The following is a 27,145-nucleotide window of genomic DNA, read 5'->3' as shown; positions in this document are numbered from 1 at the left end:
AGAGAGAGAGAGAGAGTGTCTTCAGTTTGTGAAATAAGCACTACCATGCAAGAGGAGTGCCAGTACCCTTTAGAACTAAAATTCTTTAGACAGGATGTTGTAGAAGCAAAAGAAATAAGCACTTGTAAAAGTAAGTGCCTTTTCCAACATTCCTTATTCTGATAAAATATCCATTGACTTCACTGGCTGGTTTGCCTGAATAAGGAATGACCGAGTAGCGCTTTAAGTGTATAAAGAGGTATGGACAGTAAAGGAAGAGAGAGAGATGAGCGAGGCAGAGGCCTGAGATAAGAGGAGTAGAGAAAGGTGGCTGCATGAAGATGGCTGATCCTCTGAGGTGCTGGGCATCTGCAATTCCAATTGATCAGAGTCTGACAGAAGATAGAAGGAAGCCATCTGATACTTTAGTCTAAGTGTTGAGCATTATTACATAGAATTTTTGAGAATTTTGTTTGATACCCAATTTTAGACAGATTTTTCAACAGTTGCTGGTAGCCCTTCTTCATGACTAAGGTAGTTTTTAGCCCAGGTCATCTCCTAGGTTGTTTCCATAATAGAAAGTCTTACACCACATTGCCAAAAATATCTCATTCTCTATGTCCCACTGTTTCAGAGCCCAGCTGGACTGGATGTTGGGTTTGTGCTATACCGTGACCTACTGCTTTTCTCTGCTAACCAGTGAGCAAACCAAAGACTAAAACAAGTCTTGCAACCTTAATAAGTGGCTGTATTTCAAGTAGGCAATCAGAGACATTCTCTTCACTGTATCAGAGAGGTAGCCGTGTTAGTCTGAATCTTTAAAAAGCAACAGAGGGTCCTGTGGCACCTTTAAGACTAACAGAAGTATTGGAGCATAAGCTTTCGTGGGTGAATGCCCACTTCATCAGACGCAAGTACTTCTAGCCCTTGCATCTGATGAAGTGGGCTTTCACCCATGAAAGCTTATGCTCCAATACTTCTGTTAGTCTTAAAGGTGCCACAAGACCCTCTGTTGATTCTCTTCACTATGGCTCTTGAGAGTTCTTGATATTATCAAGGATTCTATTATTTTCTTTCTAATAACTTGTCCAGGACAAGTGCTCTAAGAAATTTACTGGTTGTGAAAGCATGTTTTCACTGATTTATACCTTTATTTGAAAAGCAAGAGCCCTGCCTGCTTTCATACTATAAAGCATTGTTTTTTAGACCTAGCAGGTGTGATGCAGAGATCATTACAAATATGTGGGGATGGTAGTTGAAAAGGGTGGGAAGTAAATCAGCAATGATGGTGAATAGAATGTAACGACATTAATGTCTGATATATCTCAATTTCCTGAAGCAAGATTTTTTTTTTTTCTGGGATAATGAATTCCTTGGGAAAGGACTCTTTTTTTTTTTTTTTTTTAAACTATGAAAGACCAAAAGGGACCATTTGTGATAATATAATCTGCCCTCCTGCATAATATAGGCCACAAAATTTCACTATGTGATTCTAGAAACAAGCTTACAGCACAAACTCAACTAGAAGCTATCTTTTAGAAAAAAGAACAGGAGTACTTGTGGCACCTTAGAGACTAACAGATTCGTTAGTTCTTTTTGCGGATACAGACTAACACGGCTGCTGTTCTTTTTGCGGATACAGACTAACACGGCTGCTACTCTGAAATCTTTTAGAAAGACATTGTGTTGATTTAAATACTTCAAGTGATGGAATATCCAACCACATCTGTAGGTAAATTGTCCCAATGTTTAATTACCCCCATTGTTATACATTTGCACTTTACTTCTAGTCTGACTTTGTTTAGCTTTACCGACTGGATCTTGTTATACCAGTGTCTGTTACATTAAACAGTTCTCTTATCAAATCTTCTCCCCATATAGGCACTTGTAAACAGTGATCCAAGTCATCCCTTAACCTTCTCTTGGATAAACTAAAGATTTTTTTCATCTTTACCTGTAAGGCAGGTTTTCCAGAATTTGAATTGTTCTTATAACTCCTTCTGAATCCTTTGCTCTAGTAGTCTCACCAAATACCCTGAGTAATACCTCCTCCCCACTTCTTACCGTAACCGTTCCCTTGTTTATACAGCAAATGATTGTATTTCCACTCATATATGCACAGTTTAGAACTGGGATTTCAGGTTCAGTTGGTTATTCACCATGACCCAAAAGTTGTTCCTAGAATATATAAATGACATTGCTTTTGGCTACATTAAAACACGTTCATGTTAGACTAGCTTACCAATCAATCCACATTACTCTGTAATAGTGACTTATTTATCATTCCATTAATATATGGTTCATCTGCACGCTTTACCAGCAATGATTTTATATTTGTGGATTTTTTTTCGGTATGCGTCTTGTCCTATCTGTACCCGGTGATAGCACTGTCTGAACGATAATAATAATAATGCAGAGGGACAATATTTTGATGGGAGGAGCATAAAGTTAGGGACCTAAATAACGGGCCTGATTCTCAGACGTGAAGAGAACACAGCTCCCATTAGCTTGCACCACCCCATTGTGTCTGCTTCCCCTACAGCCAACACCTTCCTTTGCATTAGCACCCTCACTGTGCTCAGCTCGCAATCCCCCCAAATCTGCCTTCACCCCTCAAAGTAGCTGCCTCAAAGTACTGGCACTAGAAAAGGTTCAGAGAAGGGTAACTAAAATGATTAGGGGTTTGGAACGGGTCCCATATGAGGAGAGCTTAAAGAGGCTAGGACTTTTCAGCTTTGAAAAGAGGAGACTAAGGGGGGATATGATAGAGGTATATAAATCATGAGTGGTGTGGAGAAAGTGAATAAGGAAAAGTTATTTACTTGTTCCCATAATATAAGAACTAGGGGTCACCACATGAAATTAATGGGCAGCAGGTTTAAAACAAATAAAAGGAAGTTCTTCTTCACACAGCGCACAGTCAACATGCGGAACTCCTTGTCTGAGGAGGTTGTGATGGCTAGGACTAGAACAGGGTTTAATTCATGGAGGTTAAGTCCATTAAGGGCTATTAGCCAGGATGGGTAAGGCATGGTGGCCCTAGCCTCTGTTTGTCAGAGGATGGAGAAGGACGGCAGGAGAGAGATCACTTGATCATTAGCTGTTAGGTTCACGCCCTCTGGGGCACCTGGTATTGGCCACTGTCGGCAGACAGGATACGGGGCTGGATGGACCTTTGGTCAGACCCAGTATGGCCAGTGGCCATTCTTACATTATTTTTCTTATGCCTTCTACTCTGCCTCTTCCCCCCCCTCCCCACCCCTTCAGACTGCCATGCGCTGTCCCCCCGCCCCGCGACTTTGCTTTTCCCGCCACACCCCTCCCTTTGATTCCACCCTCCCCCCAGCTTCTCTCTGTTTTACCCCCTTCCCGCCTGGGCTCCGCCTCTCTCCCCTCCCTTAGCCAATGGGAGAGCCGCTTGGTTGCCGAGCCTGCGCCCTCCAATTGGCGGCGCGGTTGTTGGCCTGCGGCCCCTGGAAGCCGCACCCTGCTGGGGAGGGGTGTTGGGGGAGCGGGGCGGGGCTTGGGGCTGGAGGCGGAGGAGACAGAGGCGCGCCGAAGACGGGGAGACTCTGCAGCTGCCTCCCAGGACCGCAGGCTGCCGCCGCCGCCGTTACTTCTTCTGCACGCCGGGGTGAGCTGAGCGCCGCCGGGGCGCGGGGAGCGGCCGTTGGGGGAGCAGCGGTGCAGGTGTTGGGAGGAGCGGGGGGGCAGGCCTGGGGCGAGGCTGGCGGTGCAGGCGTTGTGAGAGGGGCTAGCGAAGAAAGGCCGCAGCTGTTGGGGAGGGGGTGCAGATACTGGGCCCAGGGGCTGGGGGTGCAGGTGAGGAGGAGCTAGCGAAGGAAGGGCGCAGGTGTTGGGGACGGGGTGTAGGCATTGGGTAGAGGGGCTGAGTCTGGGCTGGGGGAGCAAGGGTGCAGGCGTTGGGGGAGGGGCAGAGGCTGAGATCTCTGACATTGGTGGGTAGACGCAGCCTGGGTCAGGGTGCGGGCTCTGTAGTGAGATGAGGCACTGGGGGTGGGGGGGGGGGGGCATAATGCGTGGGAGAAGCCTTAGTAGATGTGGGGTCTGGGGCAAGGGGCTGTAGCTCAGGCTTTGGGATTGGGTTGGGGGGGGCGAGGGGTTGGGAGCCAGGCTCAGGGTGTGGAGGTTTTGAGGGGCCTCAAGCTTTCGTTTTGGATGAGTCAGGGGATGGGCTGGGGGCTCTTGTCTGGGAGTTGTGTAGAAGCTGCTGTGCTGATAGCTGGGATGAAAGGGGCTCCTGTGGTGGTCTAAGCAGATGTGGTGAGGGGGATGGTTACTGTGTGTCTGTACCTCTTCGCAGTCCTGTGATGGGTGAGGTGTAGTGCTGTTGCTGTTACTGCAGGAAGCAGCTGCTCAGTGTTCAGATCTCCATTACACCACTTGGTGCATCTACCACCTCTTTCTCGGTTCTCCCTCGATCCGCTGTTTTATGGAATTGGTGGAGATGTTTACAATCAATCTGACTTGCTGATTTTTGGTGGAGAATGGCAATACAGATTAATAACAGCAGCTGGTGTAGAGGGAGGGAAATAGTGAGATGGAGGAAAATGGGGAATGTGTTGTGTTTGTGTACAGTGTTACTGATTGGTAAGGTACCAGTTGCTGGATATGGGCATTGGGCAGCTGTTGCGTTTTGTGTAGAGAGAGTGTTTCTCATCTTTCCAGTATCTGTTCCTGGGGTGCAATACATTACAAGCATCTGTGCACATAGCAAATATATATTGTAGATGTTTTGTGTTTGACACTGAGTCTTAGTTTAGGTCGGCTTTAAATAAAATGGGGGGGGGAAATCCTATTGAGAAAAGACCACAGTTATGTGGGGGCTATGAACGGTGGTGGGTCTAAATCTGCACAGAATATTGTTGCAGCTGGTGGATGTCAGTTCAAAGCTGATTCTTTTCTTTGGTCTTCTGAAAGCTATTACCAGCAGTGGTCTTTTTTTTTTTATTACCTGCTTTAGTGATTTATGTCAGCAAATTAATAGTATAGCGAGAATATGTATACACTTTGTTCATTAAAATTGTTAAATTCTCAAACTGTAAGTATTTGAGTTAAACAGTCTGGTTTGCCTGAATCTACAAGTTTAGTCTCCATACATACGGGCTGCAGTGTAGCTATTCTGTACAACACCGAGCAACAGAATTAAGGTGGTATAATGAAACTCCAGGTGTGATAGAAGGATAGAAAGCACTTCTTCTCTGAACTGTCACAAATTCTTTCTATTGTGGAATAAAGAGGGTTTTTTTTAATTACAGGAATACCTTTTTTTTTTTTTTTTTTTTTAAATTAAGGATTAAAAAAGGAGTACAGTAGAACCTCAGAGTTACGAGCTGACCAGTTAACCACACACCTCATTTGGAACCTGAAGTACGCAGTCAGGCAGCAGAGAGACAAAAAAAAGCAAATACTGGATAGTACAGTACAATGTTAAATGTAAACTACTAAAAAGGGAAAGTGTTTTTTTTTTTTTTAAAGATTTGACAAGGTAAGGAAACTTTCTGTGCTTCTTTCATTTAAATTAAGATGCTTAAAAGCAGCATTTTTCTTCTGCATAGTAGATGTCAAAGCTATATTAAGTCACTTCCATTCCTGAGGTGTTCGTAACTCTGAGGTTCTGTACTAAGAAAATTGTTTTCATTTTATGGGCTGTTATACTGAACTGCAGAGCAGAATCTAGATTGCATTATCTGTTTTGCCCTCCATATCGAGGAATATGGGTAACTCAAATTATCAAAAACCTCTTGAGTTGTTTAAGATGGAGTACAATATATTAAATTGCTGTAAAGTGAGTTTAATGCCTGCTGTTGTTTGTTTTGATTGTAGCCTTGAGGTTACAGGATTTAATTGAGATCTGACCAGGCTTTCCAGCTTGCGGATGCTTTGGTCTTCCAGGATGAAAATGCATGCATTGATACTACACTTGACCAGAGCTCATGTCTTGCACTTCTATTTGACTTAATTTTTGCTTAAACTCTTATTAGAGAGAACATTTTGGTCCAAAGATAGTTTTGTGTGAACATGAGACTGGCTAATTGTCCATCTAACCCAGTATCTTGACAGTGGACAATGCCAGATGCCTCCGAGGGAATGAACAGAACAGGGCAATTTCAAGTGATCCATCCCCTATTGTTTGGACCCAGCTTTTGTCAGTCATAGGTTTAGAGACACCCAGATCATGGGGTTGCATCACAGAGCATCCTGACTAATGGCCATTGATGGGCCTATCATCCATGTGCATAGCTAATTTTTTATACTTAGTTATACTTTTGGTCTTCACAGCATCCCCTGGCAACAAGTTCCATAGCTTGACCACACATTATGTGAAGAAGTACTTCCTTTTGTTTGTGTTAAATCTGGGGCCTTTTAACTTCATTGGGTGCCCCCTAGTTCTTGTGTTATGAAATAAACACGTTCGAATTCATTTTCTCCATACCATTCATGATTTTATAGTTCTCTACTATATTCACCCGTAGCTGTTTCTTTTCTAAAATAAACAGTCCCAGTCTTTTTAATCTCTCCTCTTATGGAAGCTGTTCAATACCCCTAATCATTTTTGTTGCCCTTTTCTGTATCTTTTCCAATTTTAATAGATTTTTTGAGATGGGTTGACCAGAACTGCATATAGTATTGGAGGTTCATGGATTTATGTAGTGGCATTGATATTTTTCTGTTTTATTATGTATGCCTTTCCTAATGGTTCCTAACGTTAGTTTTTTCATCTGCCACTGAACATTGAGGGAATATTTTCAGTGAAATATTTGCAGTGTCTCCAAGATCTTGAGAGGTAACAGCTAATTTTACACTCTATCATTTTGTAAGTATAGTCATGTTTATATTTTCCAATGTGCATTACTTTGCATTTATCACCATTGAATTTCATCTGCCATTTTGTTGCCCAGCCATCCAGTTTATTGAGATCCCTTTTGTAGCTCTTCGCAGTCAGCTTTGGACTTAACTATCTTTAATACTTTATAGGATAATCTTCGTTTAGCTTGGAATGTCTTTTAGCATATTTCATGTAGAAATGTTAAGTTAAGATATATTTGCGAGGTATTATTAAAGTAATATTTTCCGTCCTTATTTATGATGTCTCTTGATAACTTGCCCCTTTAGCAAGCCAGCAAGCACACATTCAGTGGAGGAAAAAGTGTTGGTAAGCAAATATTTTAGTTTCAAGTAAACCCTCACTGACTGCAGTAGCACTCAATGTGGGTACAAAGGGGTCCAGTGACATGGATCCCATTGCAGGATTGGGATCTTAGTTCTTGAGTGATATCTGATGAGCTTGAGCTAATATAGATGCAAAAAAATCAAATAAAAAAATCAAAACGTCTTTTACCAACTACTGCAGGAATTCTGCAAACTGAGAAGAAAATAAAAGATGAACATTTTAACAATCTAACCTAAGTTCCCTTTCAGATTAGAATGCTACATTGCAATACGTTCTCAATGTATGCAAACAGATTTTGAATATTGACAAAAATGTCCAGCATGCAGATTACAAGCATATATACACTTTTATGAAGTGAATATTCTTAAAACCCCTAGAGTATGACTACACAGCAGCTGGGAGCAAGCCTCACAACCTGGATAGACAGACTTCTGTTGGAGGGTAGGTCTCATGCTAGTGCACTAACAATAGCTGTGTGAACATTGCCACACTGGTGAAGGCTTGGGCTAGCCATGAGAGTTCATACCCAGCCTATTCCCTGGTGAGCCATAAGAACGGCCATACTGGGTCAGACCAAAGGTCCATCTAGCCCAGTATCCTGTCTTCCGACAGTGGCCAATGCCAGGTGCCCCAAAGGGAATGAACAGCCACACTAGCACAAGTCTTCAGGCTAGAAAGTTTGCTCCCAGCTGCAGTGTGGACATACTCTAAGAAGTTAAATTGTACCTCTTGTAATTGTAATCACTGATTTTTGAACTATGGCTTTCAGAAAGATTTTTTTTTCCAATTTCTTAATTACTTGTTTGAGATCCTAGCTTAAACCATATTCTGCCTGCTAATCATATGTTCCCTTATAATTTCAATTATTCTTTGGCTATTCTTTACTTTCCTCTTTAAAACATTTCAGTGTTGATGGTGTGAATAACTGCTATATTTCTGCCACAAAGGTGTCTGTGTTTCAGTGTCTTGGGGTATGTGGTCCTAGTTCATACAGTCTGTAAAGGACTTTAGGTGATACTATCTGGATTCTGCAGTTTGTGCCGTATATCTTGTTGAAGTGATATGCCATAAATAGCTGGAGTAGTAAATGCAGGTAATCAGTTACATTTTACATATTCTTGTTCACTTTCTCATGATATGAGCTGACAGTATTGAGCATGGTAAGGTTCTCTCCTAACTTTGAATGAATACCTATTTTATTTACCAGAGCTGTTCTTGGGAGTTGGGGGTGGAAGTGTCAGTAGACATTTTATTTAAAACTATCATCACTGAACTAAAACTTCAGCCATGAGACTTAAGTTAGAACTTACTTCACTTTTCTTTTCTTGTGGGAGGGTGTGTGTGTCAGTTTTCAAATTCCTGACATTATTTTAAGGCATTCTTGTTGTTTCGTGTAACCTGACTCTCATGAGAGGTACAGTTCACTCTTGGTACAATTTCACTGAAGCTAATGGAGTTGCAACATCTTACACCAGCAGTGAACCTCCCTGCTCCCCCCCAAAGAAACCAACCTGCCCCCTCTCCCCCCCCAAAAAACCTCTCTGAACCACTAAGGGCAGTTCTATCTTCAGAAGTAATGTTGACCCAGCTACATCACTCAGGGATGTGAAAATTCACACTCTAAGCAACCTAGTTAAGCTGACCTAACTCTTGGTGTGGCAGGGCAGTGCTAGGTTGATAGAATTCTTCTGTTGACCTAGCTTCCACCTCTCGGGGAGATAGAATAACTAAACCAGTGGGAGAACCCCTCCCATCGCTGTAGTGAGTTTCTATACTGAAATGCTACAGCTGTGCCGCTGTAATGTTTCAAGTGTAGACAAGTCCTAAGCTGGTGTGGTTATTTTTGACAAAGCTATGTACACTCATAATAATTATATCCAATTACAGTGTTCTTATTCTTGCATCCTGGTTTTCCAGTGAAAATTCTCTTATGGGGGGTCAAGCATATTGAACTACTCTCTAGGGTGGTAGCTGAAGTAAAGCCTGATCTACATTATAAAGTTAGGTTAATGCAAGACGCTTATGTCGACCTAGTTGTGCATCGGTCTACACTTCAATCTGTCTCCCACCACTGAAAGCGCTCCATTAGGCCGACATATCAACACCACCTCTCCGAGTGGCATAGAGCCATGGCCAATGTACTTAAGTAGACTCAGCGTGAGTGTTGACACTGTTACCCTAACTGCCTTTCAGCAGCTGTCCCACAATGCCCCACATTGACTGCTCTGGTTACCATTGTGACTTCCATTGCTCATAGAACACGGAGACCAGAAGCCCCCCTCCCCTTTAAAGCCCTGTGAATTTTTGAAATTTTGATTTTTGATTGCCAGACTTGGTGAGAGAACCTAGCAGTTCTCCACTGTTGAGTGCAAGTGCCCTGCTGAGCATGCTGCTTAAATGCTCCAGATGTGCTCCTGCCTGGAATAGACAGGAGATATTGGATCTCCTGGGCCTGTGGGGAGAAGAGGCTGTGCAGACATCCCTTTGAACCAGCCATAGAAACATTGAAATCTATGAGCAGATTGCTCTGGGGATACAGGAGAAGCAACCAGCAGCGGTGCTGCATGAAAGCCAAGGAACTGTGGCAGGCATACCAGCTGGTTGGGAAGCCCACAATTGATGTGTTGCCAACCTGCAGACCTGCTGCTTTTACAAACAGCTGCATGTAATGCTTGGTGGAAACTCCACAACCTCCCTGCCCCTTCCAGCACCATGGATACCTCCAAGGAGCCCAAGTCACAGGGCCCTGTTGTGAACAATGAGGAGGAAGTGATGGGGGAGGAGGAGTACGGGGGACAGGCAACAGGATGATACAGCTGCACAGCAAACTAGGACCTTTTTTTGACTTCTCCACAGTCCAGCCAGTCAAGCATGGGATGGAAGCTCAGGTAAGTTTGTAGATGAATTACAGAGATGGCATCCCCAATGTACAAGGACACAATCTTTTGACTTTTCATTAATTTACTTTTGCTAGTAGAGGTAGTGGCACAACTGAGAGAGAGAGTTTTATCTGCTTTTCATTCCCCCTCTAGAGTTAGGGTGATGCAAAGCAGTTTGTTTATAGGGATGTCCCTTCAGTCTTCCTGAGAGATCTAGATGAAACTTTCATGGAGGTACTCTGCAATCTTCTGCTGAAGGTTTCTAGAGAAGGCTGCCTTATTCCTTCGTCTGTGGTAGGATACTTTCCCACTCCACTCAGTGATAACTTTAGCAAACACCATTTCAGTACATAGGCTAGCGGCATACGGGCCCCGGCGTCTTTGGGACGCCAGTAGCGGCTGTGCACTCTCTGCCTTTGTTACCCTGAGGAGTGAGATATCCACTAAAATAACCACCACCTCTGGAAAACTGTGCCAGTATTCAGTGCCATTGCACTATACTACTAAACTCATGTAACTGAGCAATTCCCTCCTCATTTTCCGAACCCCTGGCAGGTCATGCTTACCATTGCTGGTGTTGTGCACAAACAGTCCCAAGCAGAAGTGAGAACGTAGTGCTTAAAACTTTAGGGGGACCAGGGGCCTAAGTTCAGCATCCTTGTTTTGCTTTCAGTAGTGAATATGCTGACAATGGTACCTCTGCTTGTTTTATCTTCATCTGCTGCCGTTGCGGCCCTCCTCCACATCCGCAGAATGCCTGAGCCAGATGAGGAGAAAGAAGAGGACTCTGGATGACATGTTCAGTGAAATCCTGCAAGCCAGTGCTGCATCGGATCATGAGCACTGGGCGTGGAGGATAAACTTTGTGGACAGCCTGGAGAAGGATAGTGAGGAGAGGAGGAGTGTCCCAGCAGGAAAAGCATATGCTGACCTATGAAAGCCATGGTGGTTGTAGGTATAGCTGAAATGGACATTAATGTTCATTCCCCTTCATAAGTTCTGTTCTCTTAATTTTTTAAATTTTATTAATTTTTTAATGTATTTGGGGTTTTTTTGGTATTGATTTTGTTACAGAACATTTTTTTCTTTGGAACACAATTCTTCTTATTTCACAACATAGGCTGCTGAGTACTGAGCAGTTCTGAAAGCAACCAATTACCTGCTGTACAGGCCTGGTCTACGCTACAGAGTTAGGTCAACATAAGGCAGCTTACGTCAACCTAATTATGTTAGTGTCTACACTTCATCCTTGCTCCTGCTGATGTAAGTGCCCTAATACACTGATGTAACTCCACCACCGCAAGAGGCCTGGGGCTTATGTCGATGTAGTTAGGGCAATAGTGTCTGTGTAGACATTGCGTTACTTACATTGGTAGAGCTCTGTGCAGATAGAAAAATTTTGATCCTTATCTGCGGTAAATAAATAGTATCCAATCTGCGATCTCCATTCCACATTTTATATGGATCCACACCAGCACCCTCTAGAGCAGCAATTCTCAACTAGTTGTGTGTGGCCCCCTGGGGGGGCTGCGAGCTGGTTTCAGGGGGGCCACGGTCCTATGGGCTTGAAGCCTGGTGTCATGCCCCTTTAACCCCCTTCCCCTGTGGGAATGAACCCCGGAGTGGGAAGTTGGGAGCCCAGCTTGGAGTGGGGAGCTGGAAGCCTGTGTGCAGCCGGGCTCCCATGGGGGAACAGGGAGTGCGAAGCCGGGAGCCCGACTCCTAGTGGGGAGCACTGATCTGGGAACCTCCCACCTGCCCCGGGGTAACAGTCCAAGCTGTAGCCTGCAAGGGGTTCACAGCAGAGAGCCTACCAGCCTTCCTTGTCAATTTCACGGCTCCAGCATGGGAGCTGTGAACCTGACTACAATGACAACAAACAGCTGATATATAGAGCTCTGGATATCCACTTTATATCTGCGGATATCCACGTCCATGGATGCAGTTCTTTATGGATCAGATGCAGATCCAATTTTTTTATCCCACAAGGGCTTTAGAGCAGCAGTTCTCAATGGTCTGCAGCCCCCCCCCCCAGGAGTTACAGGGGGTCCACTCGCTGGGGAGTGGAGCTGAGAACCCAGGCGGCAGTTCAGCCCGCACATAGTACCTCTTAAGTCTGTGGACGAGCTCCTGGAGAGGACGTGCGCCACCGACAGAAGGAGGGTAGTGTGTACATGAAAAGCAGCAGTAATTACTGTGGTGGCTGCAAGTCTACCTAATGTAGGTTGACTTAAGCTTGTAGTGTAGACACACCCATAGTGTTACACAACTCTTAGAGTGATCCTAACAAAATTAATAGGTTCATTGAGAATGTTCTATTCTGACACACACAGCAATCACCACATGATTCCTAGCAGGCCACATAAGAGTAGGGCCAGGTAAAGTACACTACAACAAGACTCATTACTTTTGCTCACTGTTAAAATGGTCTTTCAAAGGCTTCATCCGCTGTATAGATCTATGTTGAGCTCTTCTAATAGCCTTGTATCTGGCTGTTCAAATTCAGCATCCAGCCAGTTCATCTCCACCCCGGTTGAATCTCTTCTCCATTTTCTTCTCATATATCATGCAGCATATAGCAGGCAGCTATAACCATTGGGAGTAAACAAAGCCAGCGAACCTTCAGACAACCAAAAGCACATTCAGCTGTGATTCTGCACCTACTGAGCTAGTACACCTCTACCCCGATATAACGCGACCCGATATAACACAAATTTGGATATAACACGGTAAAGCATTGCTCCGGGGAGGTGGGGCTACGCACTCGGGCAGATCAAAGCAAGTTCAATATAACGCGGTTTCACTTATAACACGGTAAGATTTTTTTTGTCTCCCGAGGACAGTGTTATATCAAGGTAGAGGTGTAGTTGAATTATTCTTTGGCTGTCAAGGTAGCTGCTCTATGTCTTTATGAGCCAGGGAAGCAAGGAATAGGCTGGGTCCCCCAGGATCACTATTAGCATTTCAACATTCCCAAAGGTAATCTGCTGGTCGGAAAAGAAAGTCCCTGCTCGTAGCTTTCTGAACAGTGCTGTGCACTTAAAGATGTCATGCACCTTCCCTAACCAGACCATTTGTTGTCATTGAAACATCCCTGGTGATCCACCAATGCTTGCATAACCGTAGAAAAGTAGCCCTTCCTATTGATGCACTCAGTGGCAAGCTGGTCTGGCACCATAATAGGAATAGTAGGCATGCTGTCTATGGCTCCACTGCAGTTCAGGAACCCCATAGTTGCAAATCCATCCACTGTGTCCTGCATATTGCCCAGAGTTGCAGTCCTGCATAGTAGGAGGGGATTAATAACCCTGCACACTTGCATCACAATGCCTCCCACCTCCCCATCCCCCCAGTGGATTTCCTGACTCCAAATTGATTCCTGATTGACTGGTAGCAATCTGGCGTTGCAAGTTTCTGCAGTGCAATTGCCACTTGCTTCTCCATTGTCAGAGCAGCTCTCATTTTGATGTCCCTGTGCTGGAGGGCTTCAGCGATCTCAGTACACAGATCCAGGAATGTGGCCTTGAGCATCTGAATGTTCTGCAGCCACTGCTTGTCACCCCAAACATGCATTATTATGTGAACCCACCAGTCAGTGCTTGTTTCTTGGGTCCAGAAGTGGTGCTCCACCATCTGCAGCTGGTCCGTGAAAGTTACCAACAACCTTGAACTGGTTCTTGCTATGTCCCACAGCAATCTGTCCTCCAAGGAATCATCATGGTCTTTACTTATTTGGTTCTTCTTGCAGCTCTGCAAATATTCCAGAATCATATGCCCTGTGCTTGCAGTGTTCATGACAGTAGTGCAGAGCTGTGCAGGCTCCATGCTTCCGTCAGAGTTGGTGAGGAGGGCCACCTGGATTTGTGGGATTTTGGGGGGGGGGAAAGGGCATGAAAATTGTGGGATACAGATAACATTATGGGATGGAGACAGTTGGAAACTGGGAAGTTTACCCCATGATCCCAGTCACCCGTGCGTGATTCATTTCAGCCCCAACATCCGTTGTTGAAACTTCCCAAAAAACTGCGCTAGACGTGGCAAGTTACACAGTGGGGTGCATCACAGTCTGCATCAATACAATTACTCCTGGTGATTACGCACACTGCTGACATAAGGAGCCAAGTATGCGTGTGTACAAGCGAAGTACTGACTGAGGCAACTGTATGCTGATGTAATTGAAGTTGGCATAAGTTTGTAGTGTAGACATGACCTAAGTTTCTTTAGTGGGTGTTGAACCACTCATGTGAAACATGCTCTGCATCCAAATGTAAGTCCACTTGCAATAAAATGAGATAGCAGTTACTCTGCATGTTGTGAGAGATACTGTCTGATTTTTTTAAAATTGATCAATTTTTTTTAAAAAAAACCCTGCTTCTAATATATCATTGGTTAAATGTCTTGAATTAAAAGAAGGAACTTGCTATACAAGGGACACAGTGAAATTGATTATACATTTGACAGCAGTTTATGTATAAAGTAAACTGGAAGGGAGAGAACAGATTTAGAAAAAAAATTCAGTGATAGTCATCTTGGATCTTGTAATTATAGTAGATACAAAATTTGTAGATGGAAATGTGATTTCCACCCCCCCTCCCCTCCAGTTACTGGTGCTCCTTTTATTTGCTCAAAGTGCTTGCACCAGTTCTGAAAAGAATGTCAAAACTTTCATTTGGGAATCTCCACAACTAAATTATTGCTTTAACTATTAACTTTTAAAAAATGTCATTTCAAGTTCTAGGTGATTTGATTAACATGTCCAATGTTTTGCATAAGCTTTTATTTTGATTCCTAAGGGAGTTCCCCCCTCCTCCATCCCACAATTGTGGCTACCAGTGTTCTCTTACACATGTTGTGCTCTTGTTAATTTAGCATGCATTCCAAAGAGAGTCTTTCCTAGTTTAGAGTAATGTTTGTTAGAATAGGTGGGGCATATCTTCATGTAATTGGTAATCCATTAACATTTCAGACAACTATTGTGTCCTTTGTAAGTGACCTAGAGTCCAAGCCAGTTAATGAGGGAGGTGAAGGCTTCAGGAACACTTCATTGTTCTTTTTTTGTAGAACACTTTTATAAAGGATGTCTGGCTGGAGGTAAACTATAGAATGAAATTGGCTATGCAGCGTATTCATAGTACAGTATTAAATTATTGTAGATGTTTGAGGTGGGAGAACAATTTAACAGTGAATTTGGGTGTCAATTTGTTCTTAGGTCTTTGTTTATACACATGAAAGAAACCTTTCCACATGTTGGCAGGCTGTATCAGGACACTGCTGGGGAAGCCTCAATCAGCTCCTGCCACTCCAGCCCCAATCGGGGAAATGGATTGGGGCTGTGTAAATAGCCTAGGTTTTATGACATCAAACCCGTGTCATACCTGTATTGCTATATAGGTCAGAAACCTGGGCCCTCCTGCAGGCAGTCTTGGATGGACTAGAGGCATTCCATATGCACTGTCAGCGCTAAGTCCAGAGCATAAAGTAGTTTGGCAGCAACATCTTGCAGAGATCTGGCCTTCCTTCAGTCGTTTATTATATTCAAAAGTGGTTTTGCATGCTCTTCCGCCATGTCACGAGGATGGATAAAAATACCATAGCACACTATGCTCTCAAACTCTCCATCAACATGTAAAGTGGTACACGCCCTGACTCTCCCTGGCACTGACCAAAGGGCTGCCCCAGAGATTCATGGATTTGCAGGATTGAGCCAGATCTGGGAACTTCACCAGGCATTGTGTAGTGCAACACCCTCAATTGTGATCACTCTGGCTGGCACAATGGTTTTTAGTTTGTGTGTGTTTGATTATGACTGGGGGGTGAGAGAGTCTCAGCTGCTGGCCTCTTGCCTGCCCAACAAGCAGAAGGTGATGACTTTTTTGTGGCGGCCAGCCAAGCAAAGCCCGACATGATAGGCAGAAGGCTGTGGTGCTAGGGACCAGAGCACAAAGCCTGAGTGTGAGAGACAAACTGTGGAGGGTTAGGTAGGCCAGCTAAATATGAGGGCTAACTTTCTGTAAATCAGAACATTCCAGCTGTAAGAGAAGTTGCCTAAGGCTTTTTCTTCTGTAGTTTTTCTGGTGCAATATTTACAACAAAAGGAGAAAAACAGGGCGCCTGCTGTCAGATCAAAACTGAAACCCCTCAGCTGTGGTTGCCAGTCACTTTGGGGCTGGGATCTTACCTATTGCAAGCCCTCACCTCTTACCATGTCACCCTCCTTATACAACCCCCCAGTAGGTGGTCTCCCTGGAAGGCCATGAGTTCACCCACCTCTCCATCTTCCTCTTTTTTTTCCCATCTATCTTTTTACCTTAATACCAATTGCCAAACAATCTTTATTATTATTTGGGGCTGTCAAGCAATTAAAAAAAATAATCACAATTAATCATGCAATTAATTGCACTGTTAAACAATAATAGAATGCCATTTATTTAAATATTTTTGGATGTTTTCTACATTTTCAAATATTGATTTCAATTACAACACAGGATACAAAGTGTACAGTGCTCACTTTATATTTATTTTTGATTATAAATATTTGCACTGTAAAAAACAAAAAAAAATAGTATTTTTCAATTCACCTAATCCAAGTACTGTAGTGCAATCTCTTTATCCTGAAAGTTGAATTTACAAATGTAGAATTAGGGTTAAAAAAAAAATCTGCATTCAAAAATAAAATAATGTAAAACTTCATAGCATACAAGTCCACTCAGTCCTACTTCTTCAGCCAATTGCTCAGACAAACAGGAGATAATGCTGCCCGCTTCTTGTTTACGGTGTCACCTGAAAATGAGAACAGGTGTTCGCATGGCACTGTTGTAGCTGGCGTCACAAGATATTTATGTGCCAGATGCACTAAAGATTCATATGTCCCTTCATGCTTCAACCACATTCCAGAGGACATGTGTCTATGCTGGTGACAAGTTCTGCTCGATAACAATCCAAAGCAGTGTGAGCCATGCATGTTCATTTTCATTATCTGAGTCAGATGCCACCAGCAAAAGGTTGATTTTCTTTTTTGGTGGTTCAGGTTCTGTAGTTTCCGCATTGGAGGGTTGCTCTTTTAAGACTTCCGAAAACATGGTCCACCTCTCGTCCCTCTCAGATTTTGAAAGGCACTTCAGATTCTTAAACCTTGGGTTGAGTGCTGTAGCTATTTTTAGAAATCTCACATTGGTACCTTCTTTGCATTTTGTCAAATCTGCTGTGAAAGTGTTCTTAAAAAGAACATGTGGTGGGTCATCATCTGAGACTGCTATAACATGAAATATATGGCAGAGTGCAGGTAAAATAGAACAGGAGACATACAATTCTCCCCCAAGGAGTTCAGTCACAAATTTAATTAATGCATTATTTTTTTTAACAAGCATCATCAGCATGGAAGCATGTCGTCTGAAATGGTGGCCGAAGCATGAAGGGACATACCAGTGTTTAGCATTTCTGGCATGTAAATACCTTGCAACGCCGGCTACAACAGTGCCATGCAAAGGCCTGTTCTCACTTTCAGGTGACATTGTAAATAAGAAGTGGGCAGCAGTGTCTTCTGTAAATGTAAACAAACTTGTTTGTCTTAGTGATAGGCTGATTGAGAAGTAGGACTGAGTGGACTTGTAGGCTCTAAAATTTTACATTGTTTTGTTTTTGAGTGCAGTTATGTAACAAATCTATATTTGTAAGTTACACTTTCACAATAAAGATTTCACTACAGTACTTGTATGAGGTGAGTTGAAAAATACTATTTTGTTTATCATTTTTTATATTTGTAATAAAAAATAATATAAAGTGAGCACTGTACACTTTGTATTCTGTGTTGTAATAGAAATCAATATATTTGAAAATGTAGAAAAATATCCAAAAATATTTAATAAATTTCAATTGGTATTCTATTGTTTAACAGTGCGGTTAATTGCGATTAATTTTTTTGTTAATTGCGTGAGTTAACTGCGATGGCCCTATTATTATTATTAATTTGTTATTTAGATTGCAATAATGCCCATAGTATACATCCCCAAAGAGCACACATCTGTCTTACCGTGAGGATTCACAAGATTGCTGAGATGCATGAGCCGAATTGAAGTTGCTTGGGATACCTCCGCTTACAACTTCCATGTTATCCAATTATTTTATCTGTAACCATAACTCTGTCTTTCAGGTCATATGTTAAAATATTTACAACTACAATCCCATACTAACAGAATTTGTTTTCTGGAAATTAATTTGTCTGTCAGTAGCTACTGTCTTTTTAAGGCACAAATTTTAATAGTGACAGTAGGTGTCTTGTCTTCATTGTGTGTTTACTTTGGGATAGCTCACACGTTAATTACCCTGAGGTGAAAAAAGGACCTTTTTTTAGTAGCGAAGACAAGGTGTTAGTGCTAATGAAAACCATTCAAATGATTGAGTGCCAAGTGCTGAGAATTTCAGATATTGAGAAGTATATGATTAACCTAAAATTTGTGAGTGGCCATAACTTGCCCTCTGTTTCCCCAGGTCTGAATGACCTTCATGCATTAGTCTGCTTATTCACTTCTCAAACATGGTAACACTTGAAATAAAAAACAAACTCACCAATATACAAATGTCTAGGAAAATATTGGAAGTTTTCAGGATAGATGTGAACGTTTAAAATTTAATAGCTGTACTTCACATTAACATCCTAATGTTCCTTTAATTCAGTGCTCAGAGTTTGCTTACATTAGCTAGATGTTTAAAACTCCTAGCTGCAGTGCATGCTCAACTTATGATATTGCAATATGATATTTTTCTTACATTAGTTTAATCAGTTGTGTTATGTAACACAGTATTTGGTGTTAATGTAAGAATTTTTATAGCTAAACCAAATATAATTTCCACATTAAAGAATATTGTTTTCAGTTCAACCTTTCATTGCTCATATAGTATAGTAACTCAGGTAAATAGAGTGCCTAGAAATCATTAGGCGCACCAGGTTAGCTATTCCTATAACAAATAGAAAAACATTGATTTGTTAAGCATTTATAGATGGGATGATAAGTCCATTTTAGGAGAATAGAATAGTTTTCGCGCTCTTTTTTTTTTTTTTTTAATGGCTATGTAAAGTAACAATTTATGGACGTGTTACTGATTGGGCCATGATGTCAGCCCCCATCGCCCAGTTGTTAAATTTTCAAATGGGCATCTTTGTGCTTTCTCCCATTCTGTCCATCACATTTGGGAGGACCACCCTGTAAACATCCACAAAGCGACTTCATTGTTCTCCTTCAAATTTTTTGACTCTCCTTTCGCCATAATGTCTACACAAAATGTGGTAATGGTTGTTGGGCCACTGTTGTGCTGATATCAATGCCTATCTTTCTGCCCAATATTGTCTTATTGTTTCATTCTACAGCCCGTCCCTCTGTCCTGTGGATTTTAACACTTTGTGGCGGGTTTGTTTTTCTTTTTATGCATCACAGCTTGCTCAGGAAGGAGAGACAGGGGAAAAAGGGAGGAGGTGTTGCCTTATATATTAAAAATGTACACACTTGGACTGAGGTGGAGATGGACATAGGAGACGAAAGTGTTGAGAGTCTCTGGGTTAGGCGAAAAGGGGTAAAAAAACAAGGGTGATGTCATGCTAGGAGTCTACTACAGGCCACGTAACCAGGTGGAAGAGGTGGATGAGGCTTTTTTTTTAAACAACTAACAAAATCATCCAAAGCCCAAGATTTGGTGGTGATGGGGAACTTCAACTATCCAAATATATGTGGGGAAAATAACACAGCGGGGCACAGACTATCCAACAAATTCTTGGACTGCATTGCAGACAACTTTTTATTTCAGAAGGTTGACAAAGCTACTAGGGGGGAAGCTGTTCTAGACTTGATTTTAACAAATAGGGAGGAACTCATTGAGAATTTGAAAGTAGAAGGCAGCTTGGGTGAAAGTCATCATGAAATCATAACGTTTGCAATTCTAAGGAAAAGGTAGAAGGGAGAACAGCAAAATAGAGACAATGGGTTTCAGGGAGATGGATTTTGGTAAGCTCAGAGAGCTGATAGATAAGGTCCCATGGGAATCAAGACTGAGGGGAAAAACAACTGAGGAGAGTTGGCAGTTTTTCAAAGGGACACTATTAGGGGCCCAAAATCAAGCTATTCCGCTGGTTAGGAAAGATAGAAAATATGGCAAAAGACCACCTTGGCTTAATCACGAGATCTTGCATGTCCTAAAAAATAAAAAGGAGTCATATAAAAAATGGAAACTAGGACAGATTACAAAGGATGAATATAGGCAAACAACACAGGAATGCAGGGGCAAGATTAGAAAGGCAAAGGCAAAGGCACAAAATGAGCTCAAACTAGCTACGGGAATAAAGGGAAACAAGAAGACTTTTTATCAATACATTAGAAGCAAGAGGAAGACCAAAGACAGGGTAGGCCCACTGCTCAGTGAAGAGGGAGAAACAGTAACAGGAAACTTGGAAATGGCAGAGAGGCTTAATGACTTCTTTGTTTCGGTCTTCACCGAGAAGTCTGAAGGAATGCCTAACCTAGTGAATGCTAATGGGAAGGGGGTAGGTTTAGCCGATAAAATAAAAAAAGAACAAGTTAAAAATCACTTAGAAAAGTTAGATGCCTGCAAGTCACCAGTGATGAAATGCATCCTAGAATACTCAAGGAGCTAATAGAGGAGGTATCGGAGCCTTTAGCTATTATCTTTGGAAAAGCATGGGAGACGGGAGAGATTCCAGAAGACTGGAAAAGGGCAAATATAGTGCCCATCTATAAAAAGGGAAATAAAAACAACCCAGGAAACTACAGACCAGTTAGTTTACCCCCTTTTGCCAGGGAAGATAATGGAGCAAGTAATTAAGGAAATCATCTGCAAACACTTGGAAGGTGGTAAGGTGATAGGGAATAGCCACCATGGATTTGTAAAGAACAAATCATGTCAAACCAATCTGATAGCTTTCTTTGATAGGATAACGAGCCTTGTGGATAAGGGAGAAGCTGTGGATGTGGTATACCTAGACTTTAGTAAGGCATTTAATACGGTCTTGCATGATATTCTTATCAATAAACTAGGCAAATACAATTTAGATGGGGCTACTATAAGGTGGGTGCATAACTGGCTGGATAACCGTACTCAGTTGTTATTAATGGTTCCCTATCCTGCTGGAAAGGCATAACAAGTGGGGTTCCGCAGGGGTCTGTTTTGGGACCGGCTCTGTTCAATATCTTCATTAACGACTTAGATATTGGCATAGAAAGTACGCTTATTAAGTTTGCAGATGATACCAAACTGGGAGGAATTGCAACTGCTTTGGAGGACAGGGTCATAATTCAAAATAATCTGGACAAACTGGAGAAATGGTCCGAGGTAAACAGGATGAAGTTTAACAAAGACAAATGCAAAGTGCTCCACTTAGGAAGGAAAAATCAGTTTCACACATACAGAATGGGAAGAGACTGTCTAGGAAGGAGTACGGCAGAAAGGGATCTAGGGGTTATAGTGTACCACAAGCTAAATGAGAGTCAATAGTGTGATGCTGTTGCAAAAAAAGCAAACATGATTCTGGGATGTATTAACAGGTGTGTTGTGAGCAAGACACGAGAAGTCATTTTTCCGCTCTACTCTGCGCTGGTTAGGCCTCAGCTGGAGTATTGTGTCCAGTTCTGGGCACTGCATTTCAAGAAAGCTGTGGAGAAATTGGAGAGGGTCCAGAGAAGAGCATCAAGAATGATTAAAGGTCTTGAGAACATGACCTATGAAGGAAGGCTGAAAGAATTGGGTTTGTTTAGTTTGGAAAAGAGAAGACTGAGAGGGGACATGATAGCAGTTTTCAGGTATTGAAAAGGATGTCATGAGGAGGAGGGAGAAAACTTGTTCACCTTAGCCTCTAAGGATAGAACAAGAAGCAATGGGCTTAAACTGCAGCAAGGGAGGCCTAGGTTGGATATTAGGAAAAAGTTCCTAACTGTCAGGGTGGTTAAACACTGGAATAAATTGCCTGGGGAGGTTGTGGAATCTCCATCTCTGGAGATATTTAAGAGTAGGTTAGATAAATGTCTATCAGGGATGGTCTAGACAGTATTTGGTCCTGCCATGAGGGCAGGGGACTGGACTCGATGACCTCTCGAGGCCCCTTCCAGTCCTAGAATCTATGAATCACAATAGGGTCTTGGTTCATGACTAGGGCGCCAGCACACTATGGTAATAAAGGTAAATAATTATATTTCTCAAATTGCTGTACAATAAAATACTAGCTCTTTTAAATATAAATTGAGTATTTCCGTCACCCTCAACACTCTCCCCCTCAAAGATTTTAGTCAGACAAGGTTAGCAATGCCTGAGAGCTCACTGATTTTTCTCTAATGTATTCAGATCTACAAATAAGATTGTGTCATAAAACTGTTCGAATGTCTGCCTATGTGTTTAGAATAGCTATATTTTGATGATTTTGTTTATATGGTTCAGAATGTTGGGATTGGGGAACTAAAGATAAAATTCTTACTGCTACTTTACATTTTGTTTGTGGTTTAAAAGATATATAAATTTATTTAAATGGGCCATCAGAAGCTATATTAATTTTTTGTCCTACACCACTAGTTGTAAGATATCAGATATAATCCTTAAACAAATGGAAACAAAGAAAGTCTCTTGAAATGCTGTAGCTGGATTTTATTATAGTTCAGAATTCTGTGTATCCTAAATCTGCATATCACATCCTTTCCATTCTGTATATCTTCAGCAATAAACCTTTCATTTCTGGAAGGAAGTGCAAGCAAATAAATCAGTTTTGGTGGGGATAGGATAGGATGTGGATTAGATAAAGTTTGGAAGCTTCCTTCCTAACGGCTGTTAACCTGAATTCCACCCAACTCCTCAGAACTGCCATTTGAATTTCCTGTTGATTTTTATGAATAATTAATAAAAAACAAGATCATCTTTTTCCAGTTTACAGCATACAGCTAAGATGATGACGTCTTGTTTAAGCAATTAAATTCCAGTAGGTTTAATAATAGGGCCTAAGTTAGCTTTATGAAAATAATGCTTAACATTCATAGTTATGGAAAGTTGCCTAAGAATGGTTAATATTCTTAAGGCTTTTATGTGCATCAGGAAGCATTTACTGTTATATGAATACTGGAAAAGTGTATGTTTAATGTGCTTTATTGTTTTAGCCTTTCTGCCTTGTCACTTGCTTTTAAATATGCACAAGCTGTTTAAGGCCTAAACTGATAAGATAAGAAACTCCAAACTCCAAAGTAGTGCTGAAGCCATGTTTGGCAGTCATCTTCAAACAGTGGATGACTTAGCAGATATACTAGAACTCTTTCAGCATGGACAGACATCCTTGCATGGGGTGCAGCCTTTCTGCTATTTAAAAAACATACGTTTTGAAAGTGTGCTGATGCATGGGCAGTAAGAAGATTATCAAAGTTAATTAACTTGGCCGTTTAGTTTGTTTAATACATTTAAACCAGTCATCATGGATTAACCATGGATCACAAACTTGGAGCTTTGCAAATTTTAGCAGGTACACTGCTCTACAGCTAAAATGCTTCTGAAATAAATGTAGTCAAACTTTACTAATTCTGGGTCACTGAGAACGAAAATGATGCTTAAAATTGTTGATTGGCTCTAGTTTTCAAGATATGCTATTGGGTCAGTATATACGACCCTTGACTTGGGAATGGCGAAGGATAAGTGAGTTATAAAGGGAAGGGATCTCAATTTAAACCAGAAATGACTAAAATACATCTTTGACTGGATCTGTGAATAAATCTATGAATGGGTTTGGACAAGACTTGCTTTTCAGGCAAAACAATGAATGATGCAATCTGAAGCTGGTATTGCGTCATACATGATATGAATTGCATCATGTTATTCCTAGAAGTCATGGATGATGCAATCATAACAAAGCTTACATCATTCTGCTGAACAAACTGCCCTATATCAGCTCTAGAAATCATACAGTGTGGTGCTCTCTTATTTGTCAGTGTTTGATTTTGCAAAGGGACACATTTCTGTTTAGCCAAAGTGAGCAGAGATGCCTTGTACTTGTGTGAACAGTGCAGATAACTTCTGCTATGTTTGTGGTGAAGTGACTTTTGCATCACAAAAGCGCAGTATAACCACTATGGTTAAGAAAGCCTATCACCTTTCTTTTGGCTGCAAAATTGGAGATCAGGACAAGAGGTGGGCCCCACACATATGCTGCAACACTTGTGCAACAAATCTTCGCCAGTGGTTGAACAGGAAAAGGAAATCTATGCCTTCTGCAGTGCCAATGATTTGGAGAGAGCCAACAGATCATACCAGCAATTGTTACTTCTGCATGGTGGGAAAGGTGTGTCAAAGAAGAAAAAGTGGACTGTGCATTATCCAAACATTCCATCAGCTATACGCCCAGTACCCCACGGAGAAGGACTGCCGGTTCCTGATGCACCAAAATCATTCTCACTTGAGTCAGATGAGGAAGAGGATGAAACTTCTGGTCCTGAACCATCAATGTCACAGGACCCACATTTTCTCCCATCTTCCTCCTCTGAACCACACCTCATAACACAAGGTGAACTGAATGACCTTGTCATGGATTTGGAACTACCCAAGAGTAAGGTAGAGCTGTTGGGCTCCAGACTACAGCAGTGGAATCTCCTGGCAGGTGATGTTAGGGTTTCCATGTTCCGTGATCGTCAAAAGGATCTTGTCTCATTCTTCTTCATGGAAGGTGATCTTGTAGGCTGCAACAACATCGATGGTGTGATGGCAGCCCTCAACATCGTTCACGATCCAGATGAGTGGAGACTGTTCATTGATTCATCGAAGACGAGTCTTAAAGCTGTTTTACTGCATAATGGCAATGTTTTGTCATCAATTCCAGTTGGTCATGCAGTCCATATGAAGGAAACCTATGACAACATGAAAGAACTTTTGAGGTGCATAAACTATGACCAACATCAGTGGCAGCTTTGTGGCAATTTGAAGGTTGTTGCTCTCTTGCTTGGTCTGCAGACTGGATACACAAAGTACTGCTGTTTTCTCTGCGAATGGGATAGTCGTGCAAGAGACTCCCACTACATCAAGAAAGATTGGCCACTCCGACAGTCATTGGAGCCTGGGAGGAAAAGTGTTCAGCATCCACCACTTGTTGAATCAAGGAAGATTTTGTTACCACCCTTACACATCAAGCTGGGTCTGATGAAGAACTTTGTCAAGGCCATTGACAAAACACAAACAGCTTTCTAGTACCTCCGTGGAAAATTTACAAGGTTAAGTGAAGCTAAGATAAAGGAAGGTGTCTTTGTTGGTCCTCAGATTCGTGAACTTCTTCGAGATGATGCATTTGACCATGCACTGCGTGGCATGGAAAGCCTTCCAGTTAGTGGCAATAAATTTTCCCGGAAACAACAAGGCAGACAACTACAGGTTGTTGATGGAAAACCTCCTCAAGGCATACAAAAGCTTTGATTGCAACATGTCACTAAAGATAAATTTTTTGCACTCTCATCTAGATTTTTTTTCCACTGAACTGCGGAGCAGTGAGCGACGAGCACGGCGAGCGATTTCACCAGGACATTGCAACAATGGAGAAACGCTATCAGGGCAAATGGATCCCATCAATGCTTGCAGACTATTGCTGGACAGTAACAAGAGATGCTCCATTTAATGAATACAAGAGACAAGCGAAGAAGCACTGAGTAGACACTGAATAGGACTAAACTATGTACATAATAGTTTTTTGCCTTTTGTTTCATAATAAATTTTATTTATATAACCCTTTTGCTGATTTTTAAAGTGTTACATAAAAGGACAGGTGAAATATTATCATGTAAAGCAACCATAAACACATGAAAAGACCTAGGTTTACAATTTATGATTAAAACTCTACTATCTACACAATATACATAGACATAAAATGTAAAAACTTAAATATCTTAGAAACAGTAGCTAATCAGTTGTTTTAATTGTCATATTTGAATTCAGCACATCAAAATACATAATAAATAGCACATTTTATCTCTGAAGCAGATGACTTCTCAAAAATTGTAGACCAGTGTAATTTTAGTATAGACTTGTATGATAAGAATCATAGTACCTTCCACATTATCATTGAAAAGTTACTGATAAATTATTTACCTTGATCCCCAGTTTATGATGCAGTCAGTAGTACTCTGCATTATGAGTATTACTTTTTCTCCTTGCTGAGAAGATGCTTGGAAACATCAATGGGGAGTGTAAAAAAACAAACAAAACAAAAAAAAAACCACACAACAACCCTGTGTTTTTGTGTGCATGTATATAGTATATATAAAACTAATTTTTAAGAATGAAAAACATTTTAAGACTTATCAAGTGTGCTGTATTCCTCTTAAATTCAAGTTGACAGTGTCCCTTTAACTTTATGAGCTAAAATAGTAAAGATTAGTTGCTGATTTATGTCTTAAATAACCGTTTCTCAGTTTGATAGCATACCTGTATGCAACCAGTGGTTTTAAAACCACATTTTTCTGCAAGATGTTATTAATATGATGGACATGTTTGTTTCATAGACATTTCCTGTATTCATGGCATATAATAAGGTTAGTTCTGAAACTGATGTAATCAGCATCAGATGCCTTTGGGATAGTTCCCTGGTGATATGACTGTTCGTGACAGCAAGAAATATTTAGAATGTAGCGGCTTAGTATTTTATAAAAGCAAAGATGATGGATCTTGAGTAATAGTTTTTGTACATGTACCATATGTGCAAGCAGGAAGCACACCCCAGAGGGAGGGCTTTATTCTACATTCAAGGCATAGCCTGCAAAGTTGGGAGTACTGCAAAGACAGGATGGCTCTCTGGGAGCTCCTAGGGATATTGTTTCTGCCTTGAGTGTGGTAGCTTTTGTGAGCATAGCTGCTCCTCTGTCTTTTGGAAGGGTGCAGCATGTGTTTCATATTTACACGTCGCCCCTCTCCTGTATGGGTCTAGTTTTGCTGGCTGCTATGGAGAATATGGCCAACCCCTTCATCACTACTGGGGGAAAAAAAATTCTACTAAATGGTTGCCTAATACAGGGTGTGGGGTTTTTTTTTGTTTTTTTTTTAAGTTTTGCTTAACCTGTTTTTCTTTGTCAAATATGTGTAA

The 27,145-nt window shown here is 41.7% G+C and overlaps 1 protein-coding gene across 44 annotated transcripts in view; it reads left to right on the top strand.

The window, feature by feature from the left end:
- The first annotated feature begins 3,406 nt into the window (after positions 1 to 3,406).
- The window catches only part of ADD1 (adducin 1), a 115,303-nt gene continuing 91,564 nt past the window's right edge, over positions 3,407 to 27,145 (top strand). For 10 of the 44 annotated variants that reach the window (XM_065598299.1, XM_065598325.1, XM_065598294.1 and 7 more), the window contains exon 1: positions 3,469 to 3,613. The gene's annotated coding sequence lies outside the window, so the exon portion shown is untranslated. Of the gene's footprint in view, positions 3,670 to 5,294; positions 5,489 to 10,805; positions 11,009 to 27,145 lie in introns of those variants that run through there. The other 34 variants (XM_065598323.1, XM_065598335.1, XM_065598301.1 and 31 more) reach the window with 16 other exon arrangements.

Source organism: Chrysemys picta, chromosome 5 (genome assembly GCF_011386835.1).
Source record: "Chrysemys picta bellii isolate R12L10 chromosome 5, ASM1138683v2, whole genome shotgun sequence".
NCBI classification, from domain to species: domain Eukaryota; kingdom Metazoa; phylum Chordata; order Testudines; family Emydidae; genus Chrysemys; species Chrysemys picta.
Note: the sequence above shows the minus strand (reverse complement) of the source record. Positions and strands in the feature narration are given on the sequence as shown.